The sequence below is a fragment of the Rhinolophus sinicus genome, chromosome 14, assembly GCF_057876585.1.
Source record: "Rhinolophus sinicus isolate RSI-liver-muscle chromosome 14, RSI-T2T, whole genome shotgun sequence".
NCBI lineage: Eukaryota > Metazoa > Chordata > Mammalia > Chiroptera > Rhinolophidae > Rhinolophus > Rhinolophus sinicus.
In genome coordinates this window covers 30,589,325-30,615,680 of record NC_142514.1, presented here as the reverse complement: position 1 = coordinate 30,615,680, position 26,356 = coordinate 30,589,325, and the positions used below count along the sequence as shown (strand labels likewise).

The following is a 26,356-nucleotide window of genomic DNA, read 5'->3' as shown; positions in this document are numbered from 1 at the left end:
CTGCCCCCTAAATCTACCCCTCTTCCCAAGTCCCTAGCTCTGTGAAGGCCCCACCCAGTCGTTTCCAGGAACCTGGACCCCTTCCTCTTCCTCACTCCCCATCCAACAAATCATCCTGTCCCAATAAATGTGCCTTCTAAATGGCTCCATGTTACTGCTCTAAGCCACCATCATCTTTCACCTGACTTACCTGCACCCTCCTCGTCACTGAGTATCCTATCTCCATCCACTTCCCACTGCCACAGAATCCTCACCCCAAGCTTCAGTCCTTTGGTGTCTCCCTTCTGTGTTCTCAGAGTAAAATCACAGCTACTTAACAGGGCATTCAAAGCCCTCTGTGATCTGCTATATCTCTGAATACCCCAAAAGCAACAAGACCTCTGAATCTTCACTCAGATTGTTTTTTCCTGCCTAGAATGCCCTTTCTTCAACTGGAAAACTCTTATTCAGACCTCAAAACCCAATTCAGATAGCCCCTTCTTGGTGTCCTCTGGACTATCTCATCTTGACCTCAGGACTCTCCCCTGCCTTATCATGTTGAACGCTGTCAACCTTCTAACCTCAGCTCAGAACTTCAATTGCTTTAGGCGAGTTGATGCTGAGCTAAACCTCAGCAGCTTCTAAGGTGTGGGCTGTCTCTTCTACACAGCTGTTAATCCCACAGAAAGCAAGGCAGCCTGGCTGGAAGTGCCTAGCCCAGAGTCTGGCACACAGTCGACAATCAATAAGAGGTTACTGAATTGCTCTGCATTTCCCATGATGCAATCTGTTCCCCCAGGGACCATGAGCTTCTCAAAGGCAAGGCCCTGGCTGCAAGCTTGGTCCAAGCACACAGCAGTGTCAGTCACACGGAAAGCGACTGCCACTGCTGTTGATGCACTGCCACACAGTTCCCTTGGTTTCTCACAATAGTCTTGACACCCAACCAGGGTTAAATTAGCTTCCCCCTTTCACAGGAGGTGAAACTGAGGCTCAGGGAGGAAGGAATCTCCTTCAAGGTCTCAAACTGGGAAGTGGAGGAGCTGTAGTGCTTGTCACAGCCTCTATGAAGGAGGTCCAGGTCCCTCTTCTCCAAAAGACTCCCTGACTGAGGGCCCCCACCACTGGACTCCCACAGTTAGGGTGATGGGAGAGAGTGGAGGGAGCACAGATCGCCAGGGGCAGCATACTGTTGCATACCAATACAATTTCCAAGAAAAGTTTTGGCCAGTCTCCTCCTGCAGTGCCCCCTGCCCAAACTGCTTCACCAGCACCCAAATCCAGCCTCCTCTCTTGCTAGCCAGACACCACATCCACCCTCACTGGGTACACAAAGATGAACAGAGAGGAGGTCAGGAGCTGTGGGGGGAGAAAAACAAGGAGAAAGGAACGAATTATATTAGAACAATTTCCTCGTTAAAGGAAAGAAAGAGGGAAGAGGAAGAGCAATGAAAAGAAAACAACTGCAGAGACATTTCAAACGATAAGGGGTACCCTGAGCCAGCAAAAACGTGTAAGAAAGTGTGCACACACCCCTCCCTAAATGTGCACAGGGGTGTTATAAGTGCACAAGCACAGCAGTGGTGCATGCTGTGCAAACACAGATTTCTGAGCTCTGGCTGTTGTGCAGGCCCAAGTGTGCAAGTGTGAGGGCAGGAAGGCAAATTGGATGTGGTGGGGGGAAGCTGAGTGTGGAAATGAGGGGGGGGTGGGTGTGTGGCTTGTGCAGGGACAAGGGGGGTCCTGCGGATATAGGGGACTGTGTTTGGGGAGTTACACCTGCTTCTTCTTGAAGCCCTAGGCTCATTCATGTAATCAGTGAAAAACAGGGATTTTCTTGCTTCCTGAAGCAAGAATTAATAAGGAGCCAAGCAGAGAATTTCCTGAGATTTCCTGTCAGAACCCTCCTGTGGATCCCATCGGATCCCTATTGCCTCTCAAAGGATCAGTCAGATCCTTTTCCTTCTCAGGGGATCCCTTACCCTTCTCAGGGGATCCAAGTACCCCCTGGAAGCACCACCCCAGTTCCTTTTCCAGGCCTCCCACCCCAATGCATTTTTCTGGATTCTCTGGCCAGATTCCCCCACCCGGTCACTCTGGATCCCTGCCCTAGTCTGTTCAGCAGCCAAAGTGGAGCCTTTATCACCACCACTCAGTAGTCCAGCCTCCCAGGCTCTGCCTCACTGCCCCCAGGGGAATCCAGAGGTTCCCCTAACTGGCAGCCTCCCTTCCATTTCACAGCTCAGGCAGGGACAGGGATCCCACCCCCAACCTGCTCCAACTGGGGGCCCCTGCACTAGAGCAGGGGATGTTGAAATGGGGAGGAAAGCTAGCCCCTCCCTCACCTTGGGGTGGAAAAACCAGAGGGGCAGCATTCCAGAGAAATGGGGAGGGGGTCTAGCACAGCGGGGCGGAGACTCGGGTCAGTGGGAGACAGAGACACCAAGAGACCAGTGAGAGACAAGACAGAGAGATCTGGAAGAATCAGTAATGGGGGCGGGAGCAGAGAGACCCGACGAGAGAAAACAGGGACCTGGGGATGGAGAGCGGAAAGACCCTGGGATTGCAGGGGGTTGACACTGGGAAGCAGTGACACAGAGAGACAGATACAGAGACGATGAAGGGCAGAGATAGAGACCGAGAAAGAGAGAAAGAAGCTGAGACAAAAATGTGGGCACCGCGATGAGGACCAGGGCACACCAGGACGGGACGGGACGGGACGCCGGGCGGCGACTGAGTGAACTTTCCGGAGCCGGTCCGAGTGGACACGTCCTCCCGGGACAGGTCAATGCAGAGCCTCCAGGTCGCCGCACCGGGGTGGGGTGGGTACGGCCCACCTTGGCCCCTCCCCAGCCCGCGCTGGCAGCTGAGTGGGGGTTGGGGTTCCAAATCCGCGCCCGGCGCACCCCGGGACCGCACGTGCGCCGGGGCGGCGACCGAGACCCCGGCGAGTCGGCTGCGGATCCTCTGCCGGCTGGGAGGGGGCGCCCGTGCGGCGGGGGCGCGGCCTGGACCCGCCCGGGGCTGGGGTGGTGGTGGGAAGTGGAGGGCCGCCCCCGGAGCGCGTCCGCGCTGGTGGAGGGGGGAAACAGGGCGGGACTGAGGAGGGGGAGCACAAATGCAAAATGGAAACTTTGCACTAGGAGGGTGGGGGGCGCGGGCTGCGGCTCAGGTGCGGCGGGGAGGCCGGGCGAGGCGGGGGAGGGCGGCGAGAAGCCGGCCAGCCGGCGGCGGTGGGGGGCGCGTCTGCCGCGGGGTAGCGCGGGGAGGAGCCGCCGGGCTTGGGGGGGTGGCTGAGCCGAGGCTGCGGGCTCGGCAGGTGGGGGCGCGGCCCGGCCTCAGCGGCGCCCCCAGCCCCCCGGGACCGCCCCCAGCTCTGCTGGGTGGACTCGGGGAGAGAACGGGGGGAGTGGGGAAGGAAAGCACACGGAGAGGACTGGAGGGGGCGCGGGGGTCACTCACCACCTATCCAGGGGCCGTCGGTCCGCATGTCCCCCCCAAGCCGCTGGGGCCGCTGCTCCCTCTCGTCTTCTGCCGCCGCCCCGAGGTCCCACTCCCGCCACCGCCACCCGAGCTGGAGCCGGAACCGGTGCCCGAGCCGGAGCTGGAGCCGCCGCCTCTGCCGCCGCCGCCACTGCTCCCGCCGCTCCCGCGCCAGCTCCAGCCGCGCGCCCCCGCTCGCGCCCGTGCCCGCGCCCCTGCCCCTGCCGTGCGCGTCCCCGGCGCCGCCCCTCCCCTCGTGCACTCTCGCTCATACAGCCGCGGAGCCTACTAGGCCCGGCGAGGCCATAACCCAACCTCGAATCTGCACTGACTGGAACTCTCAGTATTGAACCAGAACTCCAATAGTGAGCATGGATAATCCCGAACTCCCAGACGAAGTCCAGATCCTATTGGGGGCTCCCAATCCTAATATGAGCCTAATAGTTCTCTAGGACACCATTTCCTCCCCATACAAATCTGAACCTAATATTGAGCCCAGATACACCCCAAACCCCAAATTGAGTTTAAATCCCTAAATCTGCCCCGAAATTGGCTTAAATAGTAATTTAAATCTGAAGCCCTATGTTGATCCCAAATACTAATTCTGACTCTAAATCCTTTTACCACCTTTACCCATCTAAGCTTGATAGTGATACTGGCACCAACTCTGGTTCTTAAATGGACCCCAGTACCAATACTGAGACCTCCATCCTTATATGAACACTAAAATCTAATAGCTACCTTGTTATGGACCCCAGTACGCTCTCTTTTGAACCCCAAACCTTAACATAAAACTCCAATACTGCATTCCCAATTCCAGGTCAACACCACCACACTTTCTACATTTTTGTAAATTGGGACTCTGACTTCCTAAATCAGGATTGAATCATCAGACAATGACCTAACACAAATACCTACCTCAAACCCCACCCATCCTTGGGGCCATTTAGGACCCTAACTTAACCCAACTCTAACAATAATCATGGAATCCAAGATTAATGAGACTGGCTTTGCAGAAACTCCATGCAAACCCACTTCATCCCCATATCCACCTTCTACTTCTCTGACCTGATGTCAACCTCAACTCAAGGCTAGCCAACACCCCAATATTTAGACCAATTCCTTCTGTGAACCTGAATCAAGTCTGGAATTGGCCCTTGAGTTCAAGACTTGCTGATGTCTCCCAAACTCGATATAAAACTTGGTATTAAGTTTCTGACTTCTGATACCAAACTTGTATACCAATCCTATACATTTCTGAGCTAAACCAATAACTTAAGTGAAGATTTATTTAAAGCCCTGACTCAGGGACTTGGTGATCTCCAAACCCAGAGTCATATCTCGACACCAAAGCCCCCAGCTTCAAACCCACCCTCCCAGTCCATGCCACCACCACTTAAGAGTCAGCCAAAACCACACCAGCCCTCTCCTGCTCACCCCCCTGGTGAAAGATGGAGAATCTGCCCCTACTGCCTTGGTCTCAGGTAAGGACTCCTGTGGGGTCTCTCATCTTCTATGGGGTCTCTCTGATACCTCTGTGAGTTTGGGGGTCAGGTGAGATATAAACAAAGTTTTGGGATTGTTGAAGCACCTAGATTCAGGGAGCACAGTGGAATAATGTGCAGGGATCTAGGGATCCAGGCTGAGGGGTCAAGTTCTGGTTATCACCTAATTCACTGCCTGCTTTTGCCCATGATTTGGATTCAGAAACAGTGCGTGTGCGCCCCCTGGTGTGTGAGAAGAGGATGGTACTGGCTTCAGTGTTTCTAGGCAAACAATTAGATCCTGATGACAAACAGATCAAAAATGAATATTCCCAGTCAGTGGTTTTTTACCCATTGGTAATTTTGGTGTACTGTCGGGAGAAGTAGTAAAAGTTTTATGCGTTTTTAGACATTTTTTTCCAGTGTTTCAGAATTCAGGGTGGGTTTAGGTTTTTGTTTGAGTTTTCTTACCCCAACTTAAAAAAGTTTACTTTTCAACCAATTATGCCTGCTCATTTCTGATTTGTGAAAACAGTCCTTCCCCTTGGCTTCCATAGCCTGTACTCTCCTCACTGGCCACTCTTTCTCAATCTTTACCACCTCCTGCTCCTCCCAGGGTCTGTGCTAGCCTTCCCCCCCCCCCCCCCCCCATCCGTTCTCTCTGGACCATCTAGACCACCACCAACCATATACTGATGACTTCCAAAACTCTATGTCCAGTCTGGGCCTCACTTTTGAGCTCAGGACCCACATAACCAAGAACCTTCTCCACACTACTCCCTGCATGTCCCTCAGGTACACCAAATTCACTCTCCCTCCTACCCCAGATCTGCTGGTCTTCAATAATTCCCCTCTCAGGCAGTGGCATCCTCATTCACTCAGTCACTGGGCCAGAAATACTTTCTGTCCTGCACCCCCATCCAATCGGTCACCAGTCCTGCAAACCTTGAAAAACAGAAAGAGACTAGAGATCATGTGGCTCTGTGAAGTACACATCAGATGAAGGAAGGGGCGGAAGGAGAGAAGGAAAGAGAAAAAAGAAGGGAGGGGAGAGGAAAGAGGAGAGAGAGAGGGAGGAAGAGAGATTCTGATTTTTGGGGTTTGGACCACGCAAAACCAAGTTGGTCGTAAAATCTCTTGCACATAGTCATAGAAGAAAACACTTCCTAAGAGTTGCTCTATCTTGAGTTGGTTTCAGTATCTTGGAACCAATGGTACTTTGGAACCAATGGTCCCTGTTTAGAACCATCACTTCCGCCAGGAAGCCATCCATAACCCCTGGATGGGTTGGGGGCTTACCTGCTGAAACTCTAAGCCCTAGGTGTCACCAACACCTGTACCTATGTCTATCCCTCTACCCCACAGCCTGTGGATTCCCTGAAGACAGAAGCACCAGCATGGGGACCAGACACAAAACAGGTGCTGGATACATATTTATTAAAGGAATAAACAGGTAGATTTTTCTCCTGTGCTCAGGGATCCATCAGACGTGACTGGGTAGGGGAGAAGCTCCCTGACCAAGTCCCAGAGCTTGTCCACACCCGGGGCTTCTGTAGGCCTGGCATGCACTGAACAGGGGCTGTGATGTGTCCTGACCTGCGTGTCTGCTGCCTGGGGTCTCAGTAGGTCCGCAGCTCTGGCAGCCCAGTTCCCTCTGCCCAGCACTGCCCGGTCTGTGAACACAATACTTAGGTCAGTGGGTCAGGGACCTTATACTCCTGTGGCTGAAGTCAGCAGACCCATCCACTGCTGTGCTGACCGGGCTCTTGCTTCAACCTCCATGGGGACACAGGGGTCTTGGAACCTCAACTCATTGGTCTCTAGCCCCTGCTCACCTATCTTCGGACCCACCTGTGGTCAAGTGTTTGCTGAGGCAGGGCGTGAGAATGCCTGTGAGCAGCCTGCCCAGGTCTCAGCATGCCTAGCACCTGGAACTGAACTCAAGGCCAAGGTTAAAAAACACCCAGAGGCCCAGGCCCTGGGTCACCCAGACAAGAACCTCAGGTGACCAGGCCTGTGAGTGGATGACACAGAAGGAGAGGAGCCAAGACTCTGTCCAGACTGCCAAACTCAGCGTGGGATCCATGTGGGACTGACCTGCCGCCCTGCTCCAGGGCCTGGCAGGGAGGGACGTCCTTGTGCTCATCCGTGAAGGCCGGGTGGTGCCACGTGGTAGTTCTGTGTCTGCCGTTCCAGCCCCAGGGTGCAGGGTGAGGGAGAGCCAGATGTCAGCTCCCCCTCACTGTTCACCCTTTGTCCGGGTTCTGGGCCCACTGGACACTCTGTTCAAACTCATGACGTGAATACATCTTTCAGTTGGGCTAAATCAAATTAAATTCAGCTTGAGTCCCTATCCTAACTAGATCAGCAAGAATTCCATATCACTCACAGCCTTCCTTCACCTCCCTCCAATTGCCCAAGAACTCAGTAGCTTGCACAACCCCAAAGGTGGTCAGTATGTGCTCATAGCCTTGCAGGAAAAGGCTGAGGTCTTTTTCGGGCCACTGCTGCTGTTGCAGACTTTAGCTGTCACTGCCATGGGGCTTCCACTGTTTGTCTCCCATCTGTAGGACCTAACTTGTCCAGCCCAGTTCTTGGGAAGGGGACATACTACTCTCTCCATCCCAGACTCTTTCAAGAGAGCCTCTCCTGTAGACTCACAAAGTTGAAACTCTTTGTTCGTGGCATTTGCAGTGACACACAGCCACTTTCCTGGGGGCCATGTCAGGGTGGCATGGGGCCCCTCTCTTCCCTGCTGTAGAATCAACTGCCTGAGACACAGTGATGCTCTCCCTCTTAGTCCATCAGGAGCTCTGACACAGGAACAGCAAAGCAGTCTGTTTATCTTCTCAGGTGTGGGATGGGAGGAAAAAGGCCCAGGTCTTGGAACACAAAAGTCCAGCGAAGACCCTACATTCCTTCCTGATGAGTCACTATAGGGATAAATGACACAAGTGTTAATTTCTCAATAGAACACTCTGCTGGTGACTTTACCTCAAGCTTCTCTGAGAAAACAGAAGTCATGGGAGGAGGACTCCTTCATCCCCCCCCCACCACACTCACCCTCACCTACGCCTTCCTCTCTGTCCTCCTTCCGAGGAGGACAGCCCCAGCTTTGGCTCCACTTGTGCTCAGGGTGCTTTGGCTCCTCCAGGACTTCGCTTCTCTCCCTTCCCGTTTCCCATCCTCTTTGTTGTATCATTCCCATTTGCCCGTAGTTATGCCTAAGTCTCTCCCATCCTAAAAACAAATCTGCTTCCTTGACCCACCCCCCACTCCCCAGAGTGGGAGAGATTGAGCATTTCTCTGCTCACCTCACAATAAACACGAGAGCTGTTATACACGAAGCCTCCACTCTTCCATTTCCTGCTCACACTCAGCCCACTAAACCCAGCTTTTGGGACCAACACTCCACTGAAATTGCTTTGACATAACGACAATTCACCTCCATTTTGCCAAATCCAGTGGCTGTGCCTTTGTTTCCAGCTTAGTGGACTTCTCAGTGTCCATTGCTACTTGCTGCCCTCTGCCTGGGTTACTTCAGCACCAGAGCAGGCGGACCAGCTCCTCGAGCTCCTCATCACAATGGCTGCCTCCTGCAGGCCGCTTGGGCCACCCACTCTTACCATCACACACTGCACCTTGTCCCCAGCCCTAACTGCACCTCTGCTGCTCCCACCTTGCTCCTGCAACGTCAGGATAACTGTTTGGTCTGATCAGACCTCTTCCCTTTTGACCTCTTTGTGTTCTGCTAACATTATCAGCTCTCTCCTTCCTTCCCTTTTCTTCTTGTCCAACCCAGATGCCAAGGCCCAACATAATGATTCGCTTGTCAATACCCCAAACCCGTTTGCCACTCTACCTAGCCAATCCCCAGGGCCGGAGGAGCCCTCCTTCGCTGCCTTCTTGTACCATGGTCAAGCAGCCATGTGACTTCACAGGTCAGATTGACATTCCCACAAATCATAGCCACTGACTGCAGTTGGGCTCTGGACACATTTCTCCAGTCAGCTTGGAACCCCACCCTCTGCAGTGGCTATTTCTGACTTTCTCCATCCTCTTTAAGCCTCTATTTCCTCACTGGCAGATATGACCTTGCCTCCTTCTTTAGAGAAGATTAAAGCCACCAGATAGGACCTACCCCAGTTCCTCACTAACACATTCACACATCTCCCTTCATCTGCCCCTCTCCCAATGCAATAAGTTACAGAGAGCACCCCTCCTCCTAGCTCAGGTGAGTGCTCCTGCCCATCCTTAATTCCCTAGCCTCACCTGCTTCTCAGGTACCCCACTCTGCCCATTATCCCCCCCTCTCTGAGCACTTGATCCCACCCTCTCAACTGGATTCTTCCCTGCAACCTTAATTAAATTCAGCTCTTTCCCAATGTTGGCCATTAAGGCATTCCTATTCATTCCAACAATCAGTCAAATTTCGCTTTCACCTCCCACAACTCCTCTGAAACATGATATTTGAGCTAGAACCTCCATGTCTCAAAATTGGGTGTTTTTGTTGTTGTTGTTGTTTTGTTTTTAGTATTTACCCTTTAGACCTTTCGGTCACTACATTCTTAAAAGACTAGCTTCTTTGAATCCCTTGGCACCATACTTTCCCAGTTTGTCTCTTAACTCCTTGGTCTCCTTTGCCGGGTCACCCCATTCAGCCATTCAACCCTCGTGTTCTTCAAGGCCTATTCCTAGGCCTTTACCCTCTCTCACTGTGGACTCTCCCAGGTGATGTCATCCATGCCTACAGCTTTGATTACCATCCATTTGGTGGTGATTTACACCTTTATGTCTCCAGTCTGGAGAACTTCTTGTCTAAGCTCCTGACCAATGGGAGCCTCGCCCACTACCTAGTAAACATCTCCACCTCATATCTCAAAGGCACCTTAGCCCCAACATTTGCACGACCTAACTCATGATCCTCCTTCTCTGATACCTTTCCAGTCTTCTCTGTCTTAGTGAATTTGCCATCTAATAGGTAAGCCACAATCCTAGGAACCACCACCAAATCCTGTTAATTTTACCTCCAAAGCATCTCTCTAATCTACTCCCTTCTCTTCATCTCTACTGGTACCTGGGTGGTCCAAGCTATCATTACCTCTTACCTGGACTCCTGCAGTGCCTCCTAACTGATCTCACTGCATCCGCTAAGCTCATCTCCAGTCTTAGCATGTCACTCCCCTTTTAAAACTTCTAATGGCTTCCCATTGTTCCTGGGATAAAGAGCCATCTCCTTAACAAGTACTAAATCCCACCCCACACACACCTTCCAGCACCACATTCTTCCTCAGCTGTGCTGGCTTCCTTTCAATTCCTCAAATGCACATGTGCCCCCACCCCCACTGCAACCACCAGGACTTTGCACATTCTTTCTAGAAGACTTTCCCACCACACCCGCTTCACCTTTTAGCTCATTCTTCACTTTCAGCTAAGCGTTGCTTCTTTGGGTCAGCCCTCCCTGACTGTTAGTTTAGATTAGAGTTGTTTGGTAGACATTCTTACAGAGCCCTGTTTCTTCCATGTCATTAATTATGCATTCATGTTTCTCTGGGACCCCAGCCTTGTGTGGAAGGTGGGTGGAGTCCTTCGGGGTTTCTGGCAATGTTGGCAATGGTATTAAGGAGTGTTTTGGGGGATTCTGGCCAGGGACTTAGAGCTTCATTGGTGTATATCATGGACACCTCCAGGTTTCCAAAAACTCCCCACATGCCACGGATACCATGTACACCACCGGCTAAACTGGCCCCAGTCAGGACAGACCAGCTGCTGGGGGTAACCTGGCATTTGGAGACATACAGACCTGGCACTTATTATGGGTCTGAACTACACCGATGGCACTTATTAGCTGTTTGGTCTTGGACAGATTATTTCTCTCTCTAAGCCTCAGTTTCCTGTTCTGTAAAAGAGTATGTGACTTACTGCAGCATTGTAAGAATGACATGAAACTGTGTTTGTAAAGAGCTTTACTAGAGTTTTACATCACAAGTTCTTGAAAATAGAAGCTATTTGATGATTATTAGAATTAGCATAATTAAGCCTCTAATAGCACAGGCTTGGAGGACCATTTAAACGCTAATCCCACTGGGCAGCAATATCCTGGTAATCCTCAGTTACTGTCTGAATGAGAGCCTGTTTCATCATCAGTCAACCTTCTGAACTTCCTCTCTCCTGATCCAACTTCCCAGTGCTCCCTCCCCCTTCCCCTGAGGCCCTCCAGAAGCCTTCAGCCCCTTCAGAGGTCCTTCCTCCAATTCCTACCTAACTGAGGACCCATTAAGTGTCTCCCCAAAAGCTGCTGTTCTCCGTAACCACAGAGGAAGGAGGAAGGACACAGCCTTCCTCTCGCTCAGCTCTCAAAAGCCACTCCCAGTTCATTATTCCTCAGCCTCATGGAAAAATTCCTGCTCATTTAAGGCTCATGCCATCTGGCTCTTGCAATTCCTTCATTCAAGCAAGATTTATTGAGTACTTTTTCCTCTCTTTCTCTACCTTTCTTTCAGAAAGGATTTAGGTGACTTACAAAAAACATGTAATACAAGATGTTTGGTACATAGTAGGACTATATACTTGTGAATAAATGAATACATTTAAAAATATGACACAAATGTTCACCTATCCCCAATTTCCCCTTCAGAGGTGGGTTTCATCTGACATAAACAGGGGAGGAGAAGGTTGCATGACCTCCCCTGAGTTGTTCAGTTGGGAGCCTTTCCACCATTTTAAATGTTCTGAGTTCTGCAAGGGATCACATCTCATAATACTGGTCACCACCTGGAGCTTGGGATGTGATCCCTCAAGAAATCTTTGCGTCCTCCCCATGAACCCTAGCAAAAGGTGGGTGTGGGTAGAGCAGGCCCCCGCCCTTTCACCATGGTTTCTTTTTATTCCCCCCAAAGCTGTCATATGAGGCTAGGTTGCCATATGTGACTTGCTTTAATGATGAGTAGGGCAGCTTAACAAAGGAATTACAGTGCAGAAAGAGAAAATTACAGCTGGGTAATAACTCGGGCTTTCCCAGAGACCAAAGAGAAAAGTATCTCAAGAGTCAAATGGTAACTTCACTCTCCTATCCTCCATTATACAGCTTCTCTCTCGACGGCATCCTTCATCAATGCCTCTGGCAACCCACTTTCCTCACCAGGATGGGGTCTGTCTCCCTGGATCCTTTCCCCTCCTCCATTCAGTTCTCCAAGCCAAGATAACTCATGAGTCATGTCTGCAGGGCTCATCAGGTTGATCAGTAATGTTCGAATTGGCAGCTCCTCCCAAAGATCATTCTTGGGGGAAAGGGCATCGGCATTCTACATCACATCCTTCAAAGTGGGTTTCTTTTCTTCAAAGGCTTTCTTTCTGATACTCAACAGCCATACTGGTTTCCTTAAATATTGACCCTACTAAACAAATACACTCATACCTACAGCTCAAAGACAGATGTTACTTCTTAGGTCTAGTACATTCTAAAGCCATATTGAGAAAGGAAATAATTCCTTAACTGCCTCGTAATTAGCGGTGATTCTTCCTTTTTCCCTGGGAATCAGTAAATCCGATTATTGTGGCGAGGGTAGAATGTCTGTTCCTTTCTTGATCCCCTTTGGGATTTGTTTGAATAAGAAAATGGTCATAGTCCTTTTAATGACTTCTCAATGATTCTCACAAGAGAGGCTTTGATGACTTGATTTTAGGAAGGCTCAATTACATTCTTGCCAAGAGCTAATATCAATTTGGGGAAAGAGAAAGGAGATGACCTGTTCTCTCAGTTAAATAAACTTAAAGGTAAGTGAATGAAGAAACTGAAAACAAAGCAAAAACAAGGACAGTAATCAAGACAGTGTGATACTGGCATAAGAATAGACATACAAATCAATGGAACAAAATTGAAAGTCTAGAAATAAACCCTTACATTTATGGTCAATTGATTTTTGACAAAAGTGCCAAGGCAATTCTATGGGGAAAGAATAGTTTTTTTCAACAAATAGTTCTGGTACAACTGGATGTCCACATACAAAAATATTAATTTAAACACTTCATGCCATATTAAAAAATTAACTCAAACTGGGCCATAGATGTAAATGTAAGAACTAAACTCTTAGAAGAAAACATGGGAGTAAATCTTCATGACCTTGGGTTAGGACAAGTTCTTACATATGACACCAAAAGCACAAGTACTATAAGGAAAAAAAGATAAATTGGATTTCATAAAAGTTAAAAAACTTTTCAATTCAAAAAACACCACTAAGAAAGTGAAAACAAGTTACAGAGTAAGAGAAAATATTTGTAAATGTTATGTCTGATAAAGGACTTGTATCCAGAATACAGGAAGCACTCTTATAACTCAATAATAAGAAGACAAATAACTCAGTTTAAACATGGGCAAAATAAGTGAACAGACACTTCACCAAAGACAATAGATGAATGGCCAATAAGCACATGAAAAGATGCTCATCACTAGTCCTTAGGGAAATGCAAATTAAAACCACAATGAGATACCACTACACACCCACTAGAATGGCTATAATAAAAAAGACAGATAATAACAAGTGTTGATGATGTGGAGAGATTGGAGCCTTCATACGTTGCTTGTGGGAATGTGAAATGGTGCAGCACTTGGGGAAACAGTTTGGCATTCTTAACATAAATTTACCACAGGATCCAGCAATTTCATTTTTAGGTATCTGCCCAAGAGAAATGAAAACACATCTACAGAAGGACGTATATGTGGAAGTTCATAGCAACAGTATTCGTAATAGCCAAAAAGTAGAAACAACTCAAGTGTTTATTAACTGGTGAATGGATAAACACAATGTAGTATATCCATATAGTAGAATACTATATTTGGCAATAAAAAGGAATAAAGTATGATAGAGTCTACAGATGAACTTCAAAAACATGCTCAGTAAAAGAAGCCAAACACAAAAGATCACATATTGTGTGATTCCATTTATATAAAATGTCCAGAGAAAGCAAATCTACAGAAACAGAAGGTAGAGGAGTGGCTGCCCGTGGGAATGTGGAGTGCCTGGAGAAGAGCACAGGGATTCTTTTTGAGCTCATGGAAATGTTTTTTGGTGCTAGTTGCACAATGTTGTAAATTTACTGAAAATCATTGAACACTACACTAAAAAAGGACAACAGGGTAGGAGGGAAATAAATGGAACCGAGAATGATGCTAGTGTCCAAGGGGACACGGTGGAAGCGGGCTTTACATTCGGCTGAGCTTCCTAATAGCCAAAGGAAAAAAGAAAAAACAATTGCGTTTGTAATTCATAACGCCTTTAAGATTTAAAACAAAACTAACTCATTGTTTAAGAACTGCTTTGCTTTTCCAGGTTCTTAGACCTGAGAAAGTTTTTTCCCAGTGAGAGGACAATCCATGAACTAGTCAACATCCTGCTTAGTAGCCTACGGTAAATTTAATTTCAAGGCTTTATTGACAGTTTCATATAATGTCCCTCACTATCAGTGGTGGAATGAGGCTAGAGTTGTGCTGCCCAATGTGTACGCCCAGTAAAATAATTAAAATTAAATAATTTTGGAAATTTAGTTCTTCAGTTACCCTAGCCACATTCCAAGTGCTGAATGGCCACATGGGTTAGTAGTGGCTGCCATATTGGAGAGGTATCTATAGAACATTCCATCACTGCTGAAAGTTCTATTGGGTAGTGTTAGGCTACAGGATAGTTTAGTAAAAACAAAAGTTCAGAGTTCAGATTGTTGATAAAAGAGGGATTCTGTCTTAAACCGGCAAGGGCAGAACTTTCAATCTACTTTCACACCTTCACACAGTTAGAACAGGGGCAGAAAGGTGGGTTGGGGATAGGAGTGGAAGATTCATTTTAGAAAATAAGACAAGGTTTCACAGAAATATGTTTTGGCTTTTTCTAATTTTTGCACACAGAGTGGTGGGATAAACTGAGGCCCACCAGGAGCCACCAGAGAGACAACGTTTGGTTAGCTTAACTGCTTAGCTAATGACTGGGCTTTTGTTTTGCAAAGCGCCCTTTGGCTGGCTTCTCTTCTGCTGATTGGTATATTCAGGTTGGCAGGATTTTGATATACAAAACAGGAAAGGGCCAGAACCAGCCTGGCAGGGAGAGGCTGAAGTGTGGTCCGTGGTGGGGAAAAGGGAAGAGTGTGGGTTCTGCCTTGGGGAAAGGTGATGAAGCAGCATGGATCTGAGGGCTCTGCTGTGAAGAGGGTCGTACGGCCTTTTCTTCCTGCTCTCCAAGAAACTTCCTGTCACATGGGAGTTGGGTTGATATTTCGGGGAATTTCATGGTGCATAGAGACTGACTTCAAGTCCAGCAGAGGGTGGCAGAAGCAGTGGCTCAAGGAGATCCAGTCCGCTGGGTCTTGTCTGAGCTGTTTTATCTAATGGGGATTCTCGGCTGCCGCTTGGGTTAAATCGTTCATCTCAAACTCCAGAGTCCAACTTCACTATGACTGCCAAGTGTGCAGATTTGCAGATTTTTTTCCCTCCTAACAAACCACAACTGTATCACATGGTGTGCCCAGGGAACAAAGAAATGAAGATTGATCAGGCCTGAGCTGTAATGAAATTTGGAGTCCCATCTCAAAGTCAGGGGAAAATTGTGGAAACCACTCTGAGATAGAAATGACAACTGTGGTGGCACAGGGTCCCCCGGGCCTGTACCTGCCTTCCTGAAGCAAAGGACATACAAAGACCAGAGTGACAAAAGGAGCATGTGGCCATGTGACACCTAACCAAGGAGACAACAGCTCTTTCTGAGTAATAACACATAGGCCAGATGCCAAGAGGAGACTGATACTGGGAGTGTGAAAAGTCTGTCTTTCTTGTAGATATTCTGCCAACCAACGGCCACTATCCCCATTTCCACCCCTCCTTATCTGGAGCTAAACCAGACCGAACTGAACAACTGACAGCTTGTCTCAGAATCTAATGAGGCAGGCTCCTATGGAGGGACAAAAAGTGTTTAGAGGACACAAGTGGATGAGAGCGAGAGGGTTCGAGAGGGACTTTTGTCCTCCCAGTGTGGAGGGGTACAGTAAGAGCCTGCATGAAAACGTCCTTGCATACTGAGGTACTGTGAGGGTTCAGCCACCCCTGAAAACACTTCTCTGCATAATCTTTGTACTGGTTGGAAGCAAAACTCAAGTCAGAAGTCAACATTGATTTTTGTACATTTTTCTGTGCTGTAAGTGTGTGTTTTTCTGGCTAAAAGAACAGTGGTTTCTAATAAAGTGTACTTCTCCCTCTTTCCAGGTTTAGGATGTAGTGTTGGAGTGGAAACCACCCAAAGGACTGACCAAGGTGGTGTCAGCTGTGAACAGACCTCACCATCCCACTGAACTGAGCGCATGTATGTGTTGCATTGTGGTATCTCCAAGGAGCGGTAAGGAGCAAAGGGCATCACGGGAGAAGGAACGAGAAGAGAGACAAGGTGGAGGCCACCATCATACCTAGCTCTGGAGCTGCTGGGCCGTAATTGCTGAGAACGAATGGTTTAAGCAGACAGGCAACATCGAGGGGAGGCAGCTCGTGCCGGGAGCTGTATGGACAGATATGTTCTGATCCAAACTGGAGCAACAGCTACAGTCATCGTGAAAGAAACGGGTGACGTGTCACTGCCATTCTCCGAACCTGTCCTTCTTGGACTGTGGCCAAAAGAATTGGAGAATTAGTTGGTATGCAAGGGCAATCACCAATTCTGTATATTCAATTTGTTTGTGGTTTTACTAACATGCTCATCCCAGGGGTGTAGCATTCCTTTTATTTTGCTTAGAGGGAGAGGGAAATCCAGGAGCTCACCTTAGGTCGTTCTATGAAAAAAGCTCTTAATCCACATGAGTCAGGGATGTGGGTGGGGATCAGGAGATGCTGCAGCTCTGGGTTCTCGTTACACCTTCAGGAACTAGGAGGATGATTGCAAGATCGGGTTGGGGCCTCCCTGGGCCTTCTGTGAAATGGACTCAGGTTCAGATCTCCATTTGCTCCCAACCTCATCCACTCCCACTCTAACCAGGGGACCCCAGTGGCTTCCTGGAGCTTTAGGAATCAATATTAGGTCTGTGTGTGTGCCCAAGGACCTCTAAAATGTCTAGGCCCTGAGAGAGGGGAGGGCATTCAGAACTCCAGGGGTCAGCTAGTCTGTGCTCCTGTACTGATTTGGTTGCTCCACTTGGCCTTGGCCTCTCTCACCACTCCACCTTGGAAGGATTCGTCCCATTGGACATGACAGAGAAAAGACAATGTAAAAGTCCAAGGTGTAGAACAAAAAGTTTAGATTCTCCATTGTGGTTTTAATGTTTCCTGCTCTAATCAGTATTTGTTTTTCTTGCGTAACTTCTGCAAGAGGAACAAAACTTACAAATACTTTGTCCAAATGCCAAGAAACTCCACTACTCTTATACTGCCAGTTGATTTAAATAAAACAAGAGCACTGAAGTCATACTTATCAGGTTAAACATTACAAGGTTGATGGAAAGTTCAATTTCCTATAACAAACTTGCAATGAGTAAATACAATTTCCTACAATAAACAAGCATCATAGTCTCAAGGTTAAGGGTTATAAAACAATAAACCATTGTAGTTAGAGTAGAATATTATAGGAGAGATTCTTGCATACAAACTACTCAATATCATTATGACAAGATACAAAAGAACAAATTTGAAATAAGATCTTAACGCTATATGGTTAATATTCTCTCTCTCTCTCTGTCTCTCTCTCTCACCTTTCAACTTACTCCTAATCTTTGCCACACAAAAAATATCTAGTCCAATACTTTGCAGTTTCAAAAGCCTTCATGTCAGTAACTTCTCATTCCCTCAAGTCTCTATTTATTGTCACTGAAACCTCAAGTTTCAATTACAATTTTAAACAGAGATGAAATAAGAGATTGGGGCCTTATAATATCTTATTTACTCAAAAGGTAGATATTCAGAAATGGCTGGGTCTGGGGGCTCAAATGGTGACCAAATTTATCTCTGTTTCTGTCTCTCTCTCCATCTCTCATCTCTACTTAACCGCTAGCTCAACTGGCTTGTGGGCCGCATTCTTTCTTCTTGTAGAATTGTTCCTCCATGGGGACAGTGAAGTGGCCCCCTCTTGCACTCCCAGAGAATAAGAGAGCATTCTCTTGGGAGGTCTAATCGAAAACTCCCAGGGAAGAGCCAGATTGGCCCTGTTTGGTCATGTGCCCACCCCTGAACTAATCACTATAGCTAGAGAAATGGAATGATCTCCAGGCCTCTGTCACGCACCCGCCTGTGGGCTCTGGGGGGGGAATGGGCATCAGTGCCACCTAAACCACATGGAATTAGGGAGCGTTGTTTCCCCAAAGGAAAGGGTGCCAGGCAGATAAAAAACCTTGGTTTAGGACAAAAGGATGGAAGGTGGTGTTATATTAGGTCAATGGAAATAATACAATTGTGACATTTGCTCATGAGGGACCATCTAGCGGTGAGGCCGAATAACCCATCAACAGACTAGAGTTTGACTGCTGAAGTGGATGATCAAGAACACATTTAAGGAATATGAGTGTGGAGCACCCTTCCAGGGGTGGACAGCTACCCGCCCGCCTCACTTACCAGCACTGACTTGGATATTAGGAGGCATGTTGGATGGAAGCTCCAGTGGTCTGGAATTCCAGCATTGTTATCATCTGCTCTGAAGGTGCAGCTGCTGTGTTACAAAGGTCATGTCTTCCGGTCACTGAGACTGGCTTTAATGAGGGAGTGTAGGCCATTTGGAATGGCAAATCGGTCTGGAAGAGTCTTGGCTGACAGCCTGGGGCAACCCTCAGAAGCTGTCCTTACAACCTTGAATTACATAACCCAGATCTCCCTCCCTGCCCCGGATGGAGGTAGGGGGAAGTCGGCAAAGAGCTTTACTAGGAAGTGAGCAGCAGTTGAGAGTGAAGGGGAAGAAGTGGTTCCTTTCAGCAGGGAGGGCACAGAGCTCCTCTTATGGCCTGAATGTCCCACTCTAGGAAGGACAGAGGTGACCCCGATTATTTGGTATTGCACAGGGTCCTGTGTGCCTCATAAACGGACTGTGGAAGCAGTTGGTACTGTTTCAAAAAGCTGCCCCTCAGCACTGAGGTCCACACATGATGATTCTGGGCCTTGGGGAGGGAACAGATGCTGGAGCTAATTAGGGAATGATTCCTCTGGCCCAAGACGGAGGACATCCAAATAAAATAGGACACCTGCACCCAGTACGTTACGTGGACACCACTGCTCACCAACTAGCCTACGTGGAGATGACTCTGAGCAGCATGCTCTTAGAAATGGGGTGCCTTGAGTGTCCTCTTCTGGAATCTCACAGTCAAAACCTGGATGCACAGTTTCTCCGATGCCCGCGTACCCCACCAGGGATCAGAAAGCATTGTCTGTGTCAGGGGTGCAGTGAGAGAGGTTCTCAGTCTATGGGGTTCCTGTGTTTATACAACCTCACCAAAAAATTATAAGATTTTGAGAATCGTTTTAACAGCAGAATTATAATTGGCAAGGCTAGGACCGCTCCCCAACAGGGACCCCCAACCCAGAGGAGTCACAGAACTCTAATAAATGTACATGGAATGCTCCCTCCTGATCAAAAGTGGCAGTGGGGCTGGTCTGCAGATGCTCTAATCCGTACAACGCCCTGGGAACGATGCTGCTGACGGTGTTCTCTCTATCGGATGGTTGCACTGGAGCCACGGCCCCTTACTGATCTTGTTTTGGGCTTGATAATAAGAGGACACACTGAGGCAGTCTCACTCCATATGCCACCAAGATGAGGGATATGCCCCGCGGCAGCTCAGTGTAACGCTGCATAGAAAACAAGATCAGAGCCTGGAGAGCAGGTATCTGTTGTTTTGGCCTGCTCGGAAGCCATTTATGCTTCCCCTAGGGATCACACCCCAATTTTCACTTGGGGAACCACACCTCAGCCACTCTCAGTCTATGGAGATTAGGGGCCAGGGGTGAGAGGAATGAACAATAACATTCAGGCCAGAGATAAAGGTAGATTCCTGATGCATTGTATAAGCCAGGGGTTGGCAAAGGTTTGCTATAAAGGGTTAGTAGTAAATATTTTAGTGGTCTGTGGGCCATGTGGTCTGTGTTGCACCTACTCAACTGCAGTTGCAGAGTGAAAGGAGCCACAACAATATGTAAATAATAAGCATGGCTGAGTTCCAATAAACGGTTATGTATGGAACAGGTGGCAGGCTAGACGTGGCTTACAGGCTGTAGTTTACCACCCCTTTGTTTAAGCACCTGGATCCAGCTGAGCCTGAAGCAAACTCCCCTTGTGCCTTCTCAATTTACGAACCAGTGCTTCCCCTTTTACTTAAAGCCATTCAAGCTGGTGCTCTTGCCAACATTACAGAGAAGTCTCTTACAGATGCACCCAGGTACAGAGCCAGGGTTGCAGACTGGAGATTGGGTTTCACACTGGATTTGGTGGCCCCACATAGGCAGGAGACAGCTTAGTGCTAAAAGAAACCCCATATATATATATATATATTTTTTTTAAATCAAAGATTAGATTTGATTTTCCTGTGTTTATTAGGTTCCAGTTTGGTGCATTTTTTTTAAATTTATTGGGGTGACAATTGTTAGTAAAATTACATAGATTTCAGGTGTACAATTCTATATTACATCATCTATAAATCCCTTTGTGTGTTCACCCCCAGAGTCAGGTCTCCTTCCATCACCATATATTTGATCCCCCTTACCCTCATCTCCCAACCCCCACCCCCCTTACCCTCTGGTAACCACTAAACTATTATCTGTGTCTATGAGTTTTTGTTTCTCATTTGTTTGTCTTGTTCTTTTGTGTTTTTTTTGGTTTATATACCACATATCAGTGAAATCATCTGGTTTTCTACTTTTTCTGTCTGACTTATTTCGCTTAGCATTATACTCTCAAGATCCATCCATGTTGTCACAAATGTTCCTATATCATCTTTTCTCACCGCCGAATAGTATTCCATTGTGTATATATACCATAACTTCTTTATCCATTCATTTATCGAAGGACATTTTGGTTGTTTCCATGTCTTGGCCACCGTAAACAAAGCTGCAATGAACATTGTGTCTTTATGTATAAATGTTTTCAGATTTTTGGGGTAGGTACCCAGGAGAGGGATTGCTGGGTCATATGGTAATTCTATTCGTAATTTTTTGAGAAACCTCCACACTGCCTTCCATAAAGGCTGCACCAGTCTGCATTCCCACCAACACTGTATAAGGGTTCCTTTTTCTCCACAGCCTCTCCACACTTGTTACTATTTGTCTTGTTGATGATAGCCATTCTGACTGTGGTGAGGTGATATCTCATTGTGGTTTTCATTTGCATTTCTCTGATGATTAGTGATGTTGAGCATTTTTTCATATGTCTATTTGCCATTTGTATGTCCTCTTTGGAGAAATGTCTCTTCAGGTTGTCTGCCCATTTTTCAATTGGGTTGTTTGTTTTTTGTTGTTGAGTTTCATGAGTTCCTTGTATATTTTGGAGATTAGCCCCTTATCGGAGGCACTGTTTGCAAAAATCTTCTCCCATTCAGTTGGTTGCCTCTTTATTTTGTCGATGGTTTCTTTTGCTGTGCAGAAGCTTTTAAGTTTCATATAGTCCCATTAGTTTATTTTAGCTTTTATTTCCATTGCCTTTGGAGTCAAATTCATAAAATGCTCTTTAAACCCAAGGTCCATAAGTTTAGTACCTATGTTTTTTTCTATGCAGTTTATTGTGTCAGGTCTTATGCTTAAGTCTTTGGTCCATTTTGAGTTAATTTTGGTACACGGTGACAGATAGCAGTCCAGTTTCATTCTTTTGCACGTGGCTATCCAATTATCCCAGCACCATTTATTGAAGAGGCTCTCTTTCCTCCATTGTATGTTTTTAGCTTCTTTGTCAAAAATTATCTGTCCATATTTATGTGGTTTTATTTCTGGGTTCTCAATTCTATTCCATTGGTCTATGTGTCTGTTTTTCTGCCAATACCATGCTGTTTTGATTATTGTAGCCCTGTAGTACAAGCTAAAGTCAGGGAGTGTGATACCTCCAGTATTGTTCTTTTTTCTTAAGATTGCTTTGGCTATTCAGGGTCTTATGTGGTTCCAAACAAATCTGATGATTTTTTATTCTATTTCTTTAAAAAATGCCATTGGGATTTTGATGGGGATTGCATTAAATCTGTATATTGTTTTGGGTAATACGGCCATTTTAACTATGTTGATTCTTCCAATCCATGAGCACGGAATGTCTTTCCATTTCTTTGTGTCTTCTTCAATTTCTTTCAAAAGTGTCTTATAGTTTTCAGCATATAGGTCCTTCACATCCTTGGTTAAGTTTATTCCTAGGTATTTTATTCTTTTTGCTGCAATTGCAAAAGGAATTGTTTTTTGTATTTCTTTTTCTGAGATTTCATTGTTAGTATATAGGAATGCAATAGACTTTTTGTACGTTGATTTTGTAGCCAGCAACTTTACTGTATTCGTTGATTGTTTCCAATAGCTTTTTGGTGGAGTCTTTAGGGTTTTCTATATATAGCATCATGTCATCTGCAAAGAGTGATAATTTAACTTCTTCATCCCCAATTTGGATGCTTTTTATTTCTTTCTCTTGCCTGATTGCTCTGGCAAGGACTTCCAATACTATGTTCAAAAGCAGAGGTGATAGGGGACAGCCCTGTCGTGTTCCTGAACGTAGAGCAAAGGGCTTCAGTTTTTCACCATTAATTATGAGATTAGCTGAGGGCTTGTCATATATGGCCTTTATTATGTTAAGATATTTTCCTTCTATACCTAGTTTATTAAGTGTTTTAATCATAAATGGATGTTGTATCTTGTCAAATGCTTTTTCTGCATCAATTGATATAATCATATGATTTTTGTCCTTTATTTTGTTTATGTGATGTATCACATTGATGGATTTGCGGATGTTGAACCATCCTTGTGCCCCGGGGATGAACCCCACTTGGTCGTGATGAATAACCTTTTTAATGCATTGTTGTATTCGATTTGCTAGAATTTTGTTTAGGATTTTTGCATCTGTAGTCATCAGAGATATTGGTCTGTAGTTTTCTTTTTTGTCTTGTCCTTACCAGGTTTTGGTATCAGGGTAATGTTGACCTTATAAAATGAGTTGGGGAGTACTGTCTCTTCTTCAATTTTTTGGAAGAGTTTGAGCAGGATTGGTATTAGATCCTCTTTGAAGGTTTGGTAGAATTCACTAGTGAAACCATCTGGTCCCGGACTTTTGCTTTTCGGAAGGTTTTGGATGACTGATTCAATTTTGTTACTGGTGATCGGTCTGTTTAGATTTTCCAGTTCTTCATGGTTCAGCCTTGGAAGGCTATATGTTTCTAAGAACTTGTCCATTTCTTCTAGGTTGTTGAATTTGGTGGCATATAGTCCTTCATAGTATTCTTGGATGATCCTTTGTATTTCTGTGGTGTCCGTGATAACTTCCCCTTTTACATTTCTGATTTTGTTAATCAGTGTCTTCTCTCTTTTTATCTTAGTGAGTCTAGCCAAGGGTTTGTCAATTTTGTTAATCTTTTCAAAGAACCAGCTCTTTGTCACATTAATTTTTTCTATTGTCTTTTTGTTCTCTATTTCATTTAGTTCTGCTCTGATTTTTGTTATTTCCTTTCTTCTGCTGACCTTGGGTTTCACTTGTTCTTCTTTTTCTAGTTCTTTAAAGTGTAACATGAGGTTATTTATTTGGGATTTTTCTTGTTTCTTGAGATAGGCCTAATGATATAAATTTCCCTCTTAAAACTGCTTTCACTGCATCCCAAAAATTTTGGTAGGATGTATTTTCATTGTCATTTGTTTCTATGTATCTTTTGATCTCTCCTCTAATTTCTTCTTTCACCCAGTCGAAGAAACCCCATATTTGATAGGGAAGTGGAGAGGGTCCCTGACAGTTTATAACGTAGTCAGAGGCCAAATAAACTTCCGCCCAAGGGAGACCTGGAAGGGTGGGAGAACACCTGTCTGAGGACATTGACCACAAGCCCCATGACCAGTTGAACAGGAAATGCCCCCACTGTGGCCCAGGAGAAGCCAGCCCTCTCTCAGTGAGAAGTAGGTAGGAGCTGGATGGTGAGGCGGAGGATGGCAAGCCGGGCATTTGCCTGGTGACTAACTGGGAGCCCAGTGGTGTCTTGATCTCAGGTCACAGTGAGTCAGCCACTCTTCTCCATGGGGATGTGGAGAGCCCTCTCCTCAACACTTAATCTGGAGACAGTAGAGGATAAGGAAGACGAAAAGAGTATCAAGGGAATGGTGGTGGGTGGAGAGCTTAGGTGCTGGAGCAGAGGGACAAGTATTAGCCCCCATGGAGCACAGGGAAATCCACTAGTCACTCAGTTGATGGATTAGAGGGCAGTTTTGCCCAAGACGGGCACTGTCACCTGTCTAGAAGCTGCTTGCTCTGTGGGGCATTGTTTACCCTTGGTACCCTTCACATAGAAGGGATTTGTATCCCCTCTGTGAGAAAATAGGAAACTCCAGCCTCAACAGACTTACACTTCTGTAAGGGGTTGAATCTTTTCCCGGAGGAGAGAGAAGTTGGAAGAAGATACCTAGAGTGGTTTGGGGTCAGCAATGCTTCCTGCTGGGTGAGCAGGTGCCAGGGGACAGGCTATGGAGAATGATGCCCTCTGCTCCCAGGATGCGTGATGACTTAGAATGGTGGCTAGAACATGTCAGAGAAGCGTGGCAGCATGGCAGGTCTCAGATAGTAAGAGTTTTTATTAACAAGTAATTATAGAGAGACTGTAGCTGACGCTGCCAATGCTCTGCCCATATTCCCTTAGATCGTTTGTTTTGTTCTAGGTTTTTTCATTTTGTTTTCTTTTCTTTTTTTGTTTCCCTTTTGTTTTTTGTTCTTTTGTTTTCTTTTGTTTTTTGTTTCTTTTATTGTTTACCCTTGGATCGTTTTTTGTACACCAGCTCCCTGAGTGCTTTCAACCCAACAGCCAGCACTCCATCTTTGTCAGACTGAGCTTAGGCAAGGGCCTGAGAATTGACGTGAGGCAGCGGTAGCCGTTACCAGTAACCGAGGGGCTGCCCGGCTCCCTGGGCAGAGTGATCCTGCAGGGTGGCCTACACCGTCCTCCAAGCCTCCCTGTAGCAGTGAGCCAAAGTAACCCCCCTGGGACTTTGCTCAATATCCCACCTCATTTGACCCTTCCTTTCTGGCCCCAGAACTCTTAAATCACCAGCAAACAAATCCTCCTTTCAGGGTTTGCTCCTGGGGAACCAACCCACATTTCTGTGTCCCTGCGAGCTGACGGCTGTGAGTGAGTAGCCCCAGCTCACCAGGCGTGGGGAGGGGCTGTCACAGGTGTGTGCAGGCTCCAGAAACATTTGGAGTGAGCTGTTGACAATGCACACAGCACAGTTTGGAGAATCATTGCTGGAATGGTTTAGCCAGGTTTTCCGGAACAATGTTTGCTCTAAGAATCTGGAGGAGCCCACTGCATTCCAGCTCTTAGTGAAGGGAAGGAGAAAGGGAGGTTGGGATCAGGGCTGGGATCAGAGCAGGACAGACATGGGGAGCTGGAGGTGATATAGGTCAAATTCTCAATAGATGAGGCCTGGGGACAGAGGAAATAAGCCCCTAATCTGAGGCCCCTCAGATAAGCCCTGGGCCTCCCTAGTCTGTCTTTGGGGTGGCAAGTTTGGTCCATTGGGATTACTAGGTCTCTTGACAGGCACCCTGCAGGCCTCAGCAAAGCTCAGATAGCCTCAGGGCTTTGGGGCATGAAGCCCTCCACTCTCCCTCTTCTGCCCTGCAAACGTGTGTGGATCGTGCAGTGAAGGGTGTTTTATAACCAACTGTGCCTGTGGAGAAAAGCTTAGTGAATACTATGTTTCTCATGGGGAGGGGAGACTGAAGTGGGCAGAGCTACTGTCCAGGCTGCTGCTTTTGGAGAGAGGGATAAGAGACATGGAATGGGGGCCTGGCGAAGGTTCAGCTTGCTGCCTCAGTTCTTAGTGAAGCCCACGATTTGTGGGTTTGCCTCCATAGCAGTCACAGCCTTGACTTCAGGCATCACCAAAGCCTTTGGTGACTACCAAGAGTTCCTGCCTGCCAGCTGCACTCTGAGAAGAGGCCCTGGAGGAGAGAGTAACTAAAGAGCCAGGCCGGGGCAGGCAAGAACATCCCTAAGGATGGGGTGAGAAAGGAGGGGGGCAGTGGGCTGGGCTTGAGCCAGAGGGGACTCCAGGACACAAGCAAATAGCACACCCACTTTTCTTTGCTAAAGACCACAGCATTTCCTGAGCAGAAGTGGGTTGGGAGATAAACCAAAGCCTCCCAGAGGATGCTGGGTAAATGGCTGGTGGCCTCTGTCAGGCTAAGGATGCTGGGGTTAAACACACTGAATTTGGGGGTTGGTGGGAGGAGGCTGGAGAGAGCAAGGAA

The 26,356-nt window shown here is 47.1% G+C and overlaps 1 protein-coding gene across 6 annotated transcripts in view; it reads right to left on the bottom strand.

Moving 5' to 3' along the window:
- The window catches only part of PTPRF (protein tyrosine phosphatase receptor type F), a 99,100-nt gene extending 82,684 nt beyond the window's left edge, over nucleotides 1-16,416 (bottom strand). For 2 of the 6 annotated variants that reach the window (XM_019751123.3, XM_019751127.3), the window contains exon 1: nucleotides 3,442-3,649. The gene's annotated coding sequence lies outside the window, so the exon portion shown is untranslated. Of the gene's footprint in view, nucleotides 1-3,441; nucleotides 3,656-16,388 lie in introns of those variants that run through there. The other 4 variants (XM_074334576.2, XM_019751126.3, XM_074334573.2 and 1 more) reach the window with 4 other exon arrangements.
- Between the last annotated feature and the right edge of the window lie 9,940 nt (nucleotides 16,417-26,356).